A 10,596-nucleotide genomic window follows, 5' to 3' on the forward strand; every position below is an offset into this window, starting at 1 on the left:
TCAGGTGGGTTCCCTGTCCAAAAACACATGTCATCATGGGTATTGTAATGTAAAAAATATGTTGTCCATTTCAATGCCTAAGGGATGCTGCTCGTTTTCCTTTTCCTTGAAGCGCTAGTGTTCTTAACGCTGCACAGCCTACGTTTTATTATGAAAGGAGAAAGGCCGAAAACTGTCCATTCTGTGAGAGAAAGAACTAATCGAGGGCCGTAGGCCCTCTCATTGTAAAAAATTTACAAAACTGGTATCCGATATGACAGGTGGCACACATACAATGACAAGTTCATTGTCATAGGTAAGTTAGGGATGCAGAGCAATTTGTTGAATAGCCATTGTTTTAAACAAAAGGTCTTTGTCTTAAGAATGAACAATTACAGTTGGATTTTAGGGGATACACAGGCAACTTTGCCACATATGATCCACATATGTGTATCATATGTGAATCATATGATTGGTTTCATATGAGAATCATAAAAAAAGGGCATCATATGTGAATCATATGAAGCAAATCATATGAGTCACATATGATTCACATATGTGAATCATATGAAAAGAATTTCATATGATTTGCACATGAAAAGTTTTAGTGTGTTTCAAGTCATTTACATATGAGAATCATATGAAATGGGCATCATATGTATAACATATGAAACATTTATGTGTTTTTTTTTCATATTTATCAAAAGGAAATACACACTTGTACACATGGAAAATCAGATATTTCTGCTTTAGATGAAATTTCAGTACATTCCAATGATCTGTTAAATACCTGTAAATATTTGATAATGCTTGCACAATTTTCCAAAAGTATCTTCATCAACAGAAATAACTAATATCACACAGTGCACACTTTAAACAAGAAAGTATACAAACAAGTCAGTAGCATTTGTCGATACATGTATTTTACATATTCTAAAACGAGTACAAATTATTTGAAAGGATTTCAGCAAAATGATCAAGGAGATGAACATGTATACAAATTACATGTACCAATGAATAACATAATTAGATCATGAACTTGTATAAAAATACTATATGACATGGAAGTGTCCTCAGAAAAATTGAAATATCTGCAACACCATTTGTCGATATATGTAGTCTCTATTGTAAATTTATGACAAATCATAAGTAATTCAGATTACATGTACCTACAGCATATTTAACACATAAATGAGTATGAAATCACAAAGGATGACGTCTCGATCGAACAAAGATACATATATACATATATATAGTTTTTCATAAAAATGTTTATGTATTTATGCATAAAGCATGAAATATAAAATGTGAATACATTAGAATGAGATTTTACAATCAAAATGATATTCCAGTATACATATAAATGTAGAAAGCCTTGCATGTCAAAGTCTGACAAAATTAAGTACATCCTTCTCATTCATATTTATTCCAGATATTTCCTAATTCTTTTCTTTCTCTGTCAACTTTTCCCATTTGTCCTCCCTCTGATCTTCCATCATCATATTGAAAATTCTTTGAACTGTACCCAAAATGCAAATCCACCAATGTCCCCTTTCTGAACAATTTGTTTGTGGCACAGAATAATCTCTAAAAATTATTTTTAAAATAATTAGCATTAATAATAATAACAAGAGGTCCATGGACCACATTGTTCACCTGAGCAAACAATGGCAAACTCACTTAACTCTGACACAAGTGGCTTTTGTGAAATGTGTGTCAATACAAAAAATTGCAAAAGTATTTTTTTGATATTTGTTCCATACTGATCAAATTTACTCAAGATTCCCTCCTTAGGCCCCACTATTGTAGCAATGTAGAATTTGTTAAAAAGACTTAATTTTTTCCTATACACAAGTATAAATTACTATGTAAAACTTTGCAACCCTTCAGGGGCCCCACTGGTGGTTTAGTGGTCATTGTTTCAACAAACTTGAAACAACACTGCATAGGGATGTTTGCAAAATAATATCACAAATTGTAGTGGTGTAGTTCTTGAAAAGCAGATTTTTAAAGACTTTACCCTATATAATCTATAGATTGAACTTTGAACCCCTACTGGTACCTTACTATTGGTCCTCTTTGCCAAGTTCAGTTGAAATTAGTCCAGTGGTTCTGGAGAAGAAGACATAAATGTGAAAAGTTTATGCCAACAACGATGATGATGGACAACGGACAATTTTGATCAGAAAACTTCACGTGAGCCTTCGGCTCAGATGAGCTAAAAACAAGTACTTTCATTTAAAATGAAAGTACTTGTTTTTAGCTCATCTGAGCTGAAGGCTCAAGTGATTCTAAAGATGAATATGATTGGAAAAATTGTTTGTGACATCCAACAAACAAATTTTCTATCATTGATCATATTTACTAGCAAAGATGTCCTTCCAATAAACAAATATATATCTCAAAATTTTAACATTAAAGTTTAACATCAATATTTTTACAATTTAAAATGTTGACTCTTACTGTTTTCATACTAGCATCATACTAGCATCAGTGTGAAGTATTCCCTCTCTGGATTTGTTAGCATAATTGTAGGAGGAAGGAAACATTTTCATCGATAATTATGTAGAGACTTAATGGAGGGACCCTCTACATCAACTTCTTTGTTACCCATCAGCTAAAACATTTTTTTCTAAACAATTCAATTTACAATGTATAGCTTAAATGGAATGCAGTGCAAAATTTTGTTTTGACAAGGTAATTCAATTTAGCAATAGACTTTGATACTTCTTAGGATGATATGTAACATACATAAATAAAATGTGTGCACACCTTTGCTCTGATCTGATTTCTGTAATATGTGAATTCAGTGGATCCAAAGCTAGACATAACTCCCATAACATTTCATGTCCAGCCAGCCTTCTTTGCCAGATTGCTGAGCATCTCCTGAATGAATAAAGCAATGCATTTTTCACTTATTTTTCTATACATCAAACACATACTAAGATTCTTCAAGAAAAAATGGTTCACTATTATACATATTGACTATAAACTTTATTAGTTTCATTTAACATGACATACATGCTGAGTGCATCTACTTAAATGCTCAGTGCATCTACTTAAATGCACAATTCTTGCAAAATACATGTAGTTAGCTAGCATTTATATTCATCATACCTGTACTTTTGTATCCTTAAAAGAAATCCAGGGGTTGATGTTAAATCTTTTTTTAAGCCAATTGACATTCTCTCTGCAAATTTTTAATCCATATAAAAAAAATAATAGATATAATATATATAATCCATTTCTGCTTGATGCAGACCCCCAAATCATTAACCAAAGTACATGAAAATGTATACAATGTACTACTTTCAATGCACATGTAATAGTACCTTGAAAGTCTGATTAAGCTAAAAGTCATTATCCCCCAGAAGATAATGTATAGTTTTATAGTTCTTCATAGTTTTTATAGCCAGCAAGTTCTATAATATATGACTTACATATTTTCATACTTATACATGTATATATATTTTATTAGTGTGCTGGATTTGTTCTATAGAAAAAGAGTTGGATTTATTTAGTTTTTGATATATGTTTAAGTCATTACTTATATATACTGTGATGATTAATGTATTTATTTATTTATTTTTACCTGCATTGTGATCATGCTTCGTCTGCCAAACCAGCTTTGGGTTTAAATCGTCAGTCAAATCAGCTTTGTGTTCTATCGTCAGTCTAATCAGCTTTGGGGTTCTTTGAACAAAAAAAAAAAAAAAATACAAAAACAGCCCTGTGACACTGAACTCAGTTCCTAAATACATTATTTAAAACACGTTTCTCATTCATTTGATGAAAGAACCGAATGAATAACGATCTCAACAAACATTTTACGTTAACTGCTTTACAAGGTTTCTACTTTCACTTTCATATCGAATATAAATATTCAAGCGTAGCTATTAACAAAAGGGAAACAAATCTGAAAAATAAGTGATGCTAAATGGCCTAAACATTCGTCGTTAACAAACAAAATTACCGTACTCATTCAATAAGTGATTTATTGATCACTAGGTTTATCGGCTTTTTACGAACTGCATTAATTTAACAATTATATACAAGTGATGAGAGTACTAGAAAGTTTATACGGATCTGTTACCGTAATGAAATGATCTTAACGCAATGAACTGGCCTTTAAAAAGTCTTTTAAAACGTATCCGAAATCACTTACTTTTTTCAACACCCAACTCTTCTGCTGCAGAAGTGACGTCAAACATGACGTACACTTTCATCTGATAAAAACCGAAACCGGTCCGTAAATAAAATGTGGAATGATTTTAATTTTACTCATAAAATATATCCAATCATAACGGTTTTTGGATAAAATACAAATCAATTTATTCTTGATGAATTTTGTTTTTCAAGAAAAAAATTTTGAATTTCATGAAAGGATTTTTTTTGGGGGGGGGGGTAACAGAGTACTTATTCCCTTTTTATCCAAGCTTCTTAAGGAAATGAACATCTTGATTCTTTTGAATAAATATACATTTAAATTTACACATCTTGATATATGTTATTGAAATTATTTTTTAATCATGCAGTCTACTTGTTAAAATATAACACCAACTTATTGTCATCTCCCTCGGGAGATGACACATTAAGTTTGAATCACCGGAAGTAAAGTCCTAGTGTAAGCTGCCATTGATAAGCTGGCAAAGGGACTGACGATGACACGATTTCTAAATATAGAGATGTAAACCAAATTGACCAAAGTCTTCTTATTATTATTAAACAAAATGGTCCATCTTAAAGTTAAAGTAAAACTACACCAGTGTTCTTTAAGAGTAATAGAGGTAGGATCACTTGGGTGGTGGTGGGTCTTCATTAACGGTTTATATACATAAACATTGCATCTAGGCTATTGCGTAAAACGATGGTCAGCGCGCGGGGATCAAAATACACAAAGCATGGCATATTGAATGTATAAGCCAAGGCGTGGATCCAAGATTTACTGACGAAAGAAAACAGTGAAAACATTGAAATAACAACTCACATTAAATGCATAAATACAATGGCAAAAACTTTACTTTTATGTGTACTTTAGTCAATCGATAATTAATGCCGTATATATGAAAAATAAAACAGAACTTATTCAAAAAAAAAAAAAAATAATTATAATAAAGTTCGAAGAAAAGAAATTTTGCCTAAAAACACAATTTAGGCAGAAACATAAATGTCTCTGATTTAAGTAACTCAGTGCTGCAGGCATTGGAATAAAGATCATAAAGAATCATTATATAAGTATTTTCTCGGATGTGTGCACTATATTCTTTTTTATTTAAATTTACCGGCCCCTGTAGAAAAGTATTAGGAAAACATACAGTTTTCTTTACCTGGCTCGGATTTTAAGAGTTAATAAACAAAGCAACTGTTATCATTTTCTTTATGCAATTCTAATTTGCGTTTTTTGTCAATGAGAAAGGTAAAAAAAAAATCACTCCTCGTATTCTTGAAATAAAGCCAAAATTATAAAATGTGTGTCTCATGAAACAGCCTATAAAATCGATGTTGGTAGATTGGGGTTCTTTTCGATGTGTTAATACTTAATTTTAAATGGTAACGTTTCAATTTTATTACCTTTCTATGCATGATTTTTTTCCCAGGAGCCTATACATGTACATGTACTTATATTATACATAATATAGCGTTAACACATGAATCTGCATATTGGCAGCAGAAGGACATGATGCAGGAGTGTCTCAATTTTCCCCTTGATATTCAAAGTGGCTCGATAATCAATCAAATCCCAGTGGCTCGATGGCCAAGTCACTTCAGACGATACGATTAAGGAAAATAAGGAAAGTCTTGGAATTAATTCAGGTTCAGATTAATTTAAGTTGGCGCTTTAAAACTTCTTTGCTGCCGTAGTAGGCGGCTAAGAACTAAAGTCAAAAGGAACGCTAAGTTTATATCCATCTTCTTTCGGAATAATTGTTAAAGCTATATATGGCGTATCTGAGCTAAAAAATAAAAATACGAGATTGGGTGTAGCTAAACATAATATATGTTATTTACGTTGAAATTAAATTTTTCACCGATTTTGAATTTGAATAACCTCATGTTTCCATAGTTCGACTGATTAAAAAAAAAATTAAACTGTGTCTGTTAATTAAAATCTGAATCGGTAAATAAATCGGTTTTTGCTTTAAATTTCTAATATCTTTGAAACGTGATTGATTTAAATTGTGTAATTTACAGGAAAGTCCTATTTTTATATAAAGTAATAAAACAAATAGAAAGATCTTTTTAACTTAGGTAGTCTGAACTTATTTAAAAAAAAAAAAACCGTATTAAATATATGACTTTAAATAATTCTTACGAATATTTCTCAGTGGTTAGAATTTTTTACAGACATGATACAAAATATATTTAACCTGAATAAAGCATATTTACAACAGGTAAAATAATACAGGCACATAGCACCAGGAGGGCCGTCCCCTTCCACTTTTTTCCCCAAACATTGAAAAGGCGCACCCTTGACCCCTCTTCCACCTTTTGTTGCAGTATGGTACGTCAAATCATCCCATGAGAATGTATTATAATATAAAATATGTTTGTCGGAAAAGTTGTAATCCCTCCTTCCAAGAAAAAAAAATGTTGAGTTTGGATAGCCCCCTTTTCTCCTTGTCAAAGATTGTTCAGCTAAATCGTCGATTTTTTTTTTTTTGTCCTCCACCCCCCATTTTTTCAAAAGCGATACTACTGCTTGTAATAGCTGAGAAAATAATATAACATTCCACTGTTTATTCTGTGACATTAATGAAGCCAAAGAGATGACATTTCAGGCTTTCTGGAAAGCCAAACTTGTTCATATTAAGCTTAATATGAAATTACTCAAGTGTTAACGTAGGTCGCGGGTTTGCTGACGTCGTTAAAACTGGGTACGCAATTTATATGATTTGGGAGACTTTCTTGTGCACATTTGATTATGACGTCACGATGAGGAAGAAATCTGCGATTATTTTTTTTAAAATCTTCAGTACAACAAACTGAAGTTATCACAAATAGAAAAACTTTTTACGATTTAAATGTTGGAAAATCGAAAGCGTTAGAAAGCGTTTAAGCCTATTTATTATCACATTGAGACCACAACAGTGTCACAAAAAGATATGGAACAACTGAACAAGTGTTAACTGCATGGTTATTTTTTTTTCCTTTGACGTAGTTTAATAAAAAGTTTGTTACACTGATAAACTGTCATTATATACTAGTAAACAACCGCAATTACAGCTGTTACATCAAAAGTTTAAACTTTATTTTTAAAAGGAAAATTTTAAAATTCATGTATATCTATATCACAATGGTACTATGAAGCGTAAAGCATAAAAACGACGGCAGACCTTCTATAAGTAATGCCTTACAATACTGTCCATGCGCGGATCTAGAGGGGGATTGGGGGGTCCGGACCCCCCCCCCCCATTTGGAATTTGCAAAGTCATTTAAAGTATATGCTGAAGCAAATAAAAAATTACTTTGGACCCCCTAGAAAATGAACTCCACCACCATCACTACAGTATAAAAGAGGTATTTTTTTATGTTTTTGAATGGACTTTAGGGTTTCTATTATTATTATTATTATTTTTAATTTATTTATTTATTAATTTTTTTTTGTTTGTGAAGAAAATTCTGGATGGGAATTTTTTACTGGGGTGGACCCCCCCCCTCCCCCTTGGGAGAAATTCCTGGATCCGCGCCTGCTGTTAGCTTCAGATTTATCTAAGAACTGCGAACGATAGTATTATTCTCCCGCCTACCTCCAAGTCAATTTTCAAAAGTTAACATATTTGAATGATTCTTCATATTTATATACAGATATTTACATGAATTTTCATAAAACGTTACCTATTTGGGAAAACAAAGAGAGATAACTATAATTTTGGTAAAACCTGTGTTTTTCACTATAGAAATCAACGGAAAACGGAAACTATTATTAAAACATCTGATTTACAGTTGTTGACCCCCTCAATAATTTTGCCAGTACATGAAAATATAAATTAGAAAACAGAACTAATTTGCAGTTGTGCCTGCCCCCTCAAGAATGTCTGCTTCAGGCCCGTAAAACGCGGCGGGGGAGGGGAAGGGCAAGTCCCCCATTTTCTGTTCCTGTGAAGTCGAGCACTGGCACATCCAGGATTTGGACAGCTAATTAGGTTTGTTTGTTTGGGGTGGTTTTTTAAAGCTAGGTTCCCCCCCCCCCCACTCCATCCCCCCCCCCAAAAAAAGAAAAAAAATTGAAACCGTTGCTATGGGCCTGAGCTTGTTTATATCTGTTGGGTTGGCTCCCCCCCCCCCCCAACTAAAAAAATTGCATCCTCTGTTCCTGTGTATCCTAATATCTTTAAAAAAAACGCTCATCAAAGGCTGAATTCTTTAGAATATTATAACACCATGTTTTGCAAATATTCAATATACTTAAATTAATATCGAACGGCATCGAGAATGAAAAATCGGAGGTTCAAACAATGTACAAATTTCGATGAAAAATTGTGATATTTTCAGATAAAACACGAGTAGTTCTTGGTATTTTTTTCATTTACCAACGGAATGGGATTAATTTGGGGAAAAAACGCTGACGACATGTGGTGATACGACAGCGACATCATGTTAAAGCAGCAGTCGTATGCTGCGTGTGTACTCGTACAAGCATTACCAATGTGAAAATTCCGTATACAAAGAAGGGTTTTGAAAGCTTTTGTAAAGAATAAGAAATATTATCCATCCATATTAAATACAAAAAATCCACCCATATAAGAACTAGCTCCCACTGTGTAATAGAAAGAAAAACTTTAAAAAAAAAAATTAAATTCTCTAATTAATATTCCCTCCCCCATTCTCGTAAGAAAAAAGTCTTTGAATTACGCTAGGAGTACTGTACCTGCAAGCCCCGCCCAAGCCTTCTCTCTCTCTTTCTCGATCGCTCTCTCTCTCTCTCTCTTTAGTTACAGCTTATAAACAATTGAAACCCGTAAAGTTTTTCAGACAAGAGACAGTGTTACCTAACTCATACATCTGTGCTTATTTTACATTAAATGTATATAGACATAAATTTCTTTCTTATTATATTATTTTGTTTTTCTGCATTTTATACCGGACCGTATTCACGACGTCAAGCGTGACGTCGCGAAGTTTATAGCGTCATTCTTAAAAATGTTAAATTTTGCGAAGTAAAAGCAATAATTCGCATTTAAATTACGAAAAAACTAACTCGAAGACATATTAATTTTTTTACATAGATTTATCGGAAATCATCTCTGTGTGAAATGACCAAAATGGGAACAATTTCGTCTGCACCATTTAAATATTACTGAGATTTTTTTTAGACGAAATCTTTCCTAAAAACGAGTCAAAAATGACGTTTTCCCTATTGAATTCAATAGAATAGCGTCGAAAATATTACGAAAGCGATGGCATGTTTGGGATTTAATAACGCAAAAACGATGCAGACGAATTTTTTAAAATTTTCAGAGAATGTACAACGAAAGTAGGAGATTCAAATATCAAATTTTCATAATATGTTTTCGAGCAATTTTTAAAGGTCACCAACCCCGCGACCTACGTTAACTGATTAACAGTGAATAAACGTATGTTTTTATCTCATTGAATTAAAATAAAAATGAATTTTACCTGCTTATAACAAGGACAAATAAATAAACACACACAGATCTGTTTCATATGATTCTCATATGATAATTCTCAAAATATGCATATGATTCTCATATGCAGGAACTTTCATATGTGTATCATATGTATATTGCTTCATATGATTTACATATGCGTATTCATATGATCCACATATGATTTGCCACATATGATACTCATATGATTGAATATACATATGATTCTCATATGATCCTCATATGATCTTCATATGAAAAGCAATGCATATGTGGATCATATGTGGCGAAATTGCCTATGTACAAGTATTTATACAAGTATGCCATGCTCCGAAATCAGTGTGTGGTTTGCGTTGTAAAGGCATACATGTCTTCCTCCGATGGAGATCTAGAGAGTATATGACAGAATCAAAATCTAATAAACCAAAATATGCATAAATTGATGATATTTGGATCTGGAAACATGCAGAAGAGTAAAAGAAATATTAGCCAAACTTTGACCAAAAAGTGAACTTCTCCGACAGATGCAGATAATCAAATTCGAATCAAACCTGGAGAGGTTTTCTTAATTCTATTTTTGAGGACATATTAACTGCAGCAGTGTACTGGTGAAATTCATATTGTTTTCTGAATGTTGGGTTAGCCATGAGCCAATCTTCGACCTGAAAACGTTTTTCAAATCAAATCTGGAAAAGTTTCATTTTTTATTATTTTCTACGGAAATAATAGTATTTATGGAGCAAACTGTTTTCTGGGTGGAGGATTTAATATTAGACGTACTTCTATCTTAAAATGAATTCTCCTCGAGGGAATGATTTTTCCGAAAAGTCAAATGTGAAATTGTGTCATTTGAATTCAAGTTTTGTGAAAATTGAGTTTTGAGTATTGAAATAATGTACATTATTCATGGATTTATAAGAGTAAAATCAAGTGGATCCTGTGCAGACATTGTGTTCTGGATTAACTTAGATCTCCGCGTTCTTTCTGTTATTTACATGTAAATTAAAGA

The 10,596-nt window shown here is 32.4% G+C and overlaps 1 long non-coding RNA gene across 1 annotated transcript; it reads right to left on the reverse strand.

Annotated features, from left to right (window-relative positions):
- Nucleotides 1–1,203: 1,203 nt before the first annotated feature.
- LOC133189721 (uncharacterized) lies at nucleotides 1,204–2,862 on the reverse strand. The gene is made up of 3 exons (XR_009721510.1): nucleotides 2,752–2,862; nucleotides 2,443–2,596; nucleotides 1,204–1,566 (listed from the first exon to the last, which is right to left on the reverse strand). It is a non-coding gene; the product is annotated as an uncharacterized LOC133189721 (long non-coding RNA).
- Between the last annotated feature and the right edge of the window lie 7,734 nt (nucleotides 2,863–10,596).

This window comes from Saccostrea echinata, unplaced genomic scaffold, assembly GCF_033153115.1.
Source record: "Saccostrea echinata isolate AGI-Se365-2 ecotype Australia unplaced genomic scaffold, CSIRO_AGI_Sech_v1 ptg000019l, whole genome shotgun sequence".
NCBI classification, from domain to species: Eukaryota; Metazoa; Mollusca; class Bivalvia; order Ostreida; family Ostreidae; genus Saccostrea; species Saccostrea echinata.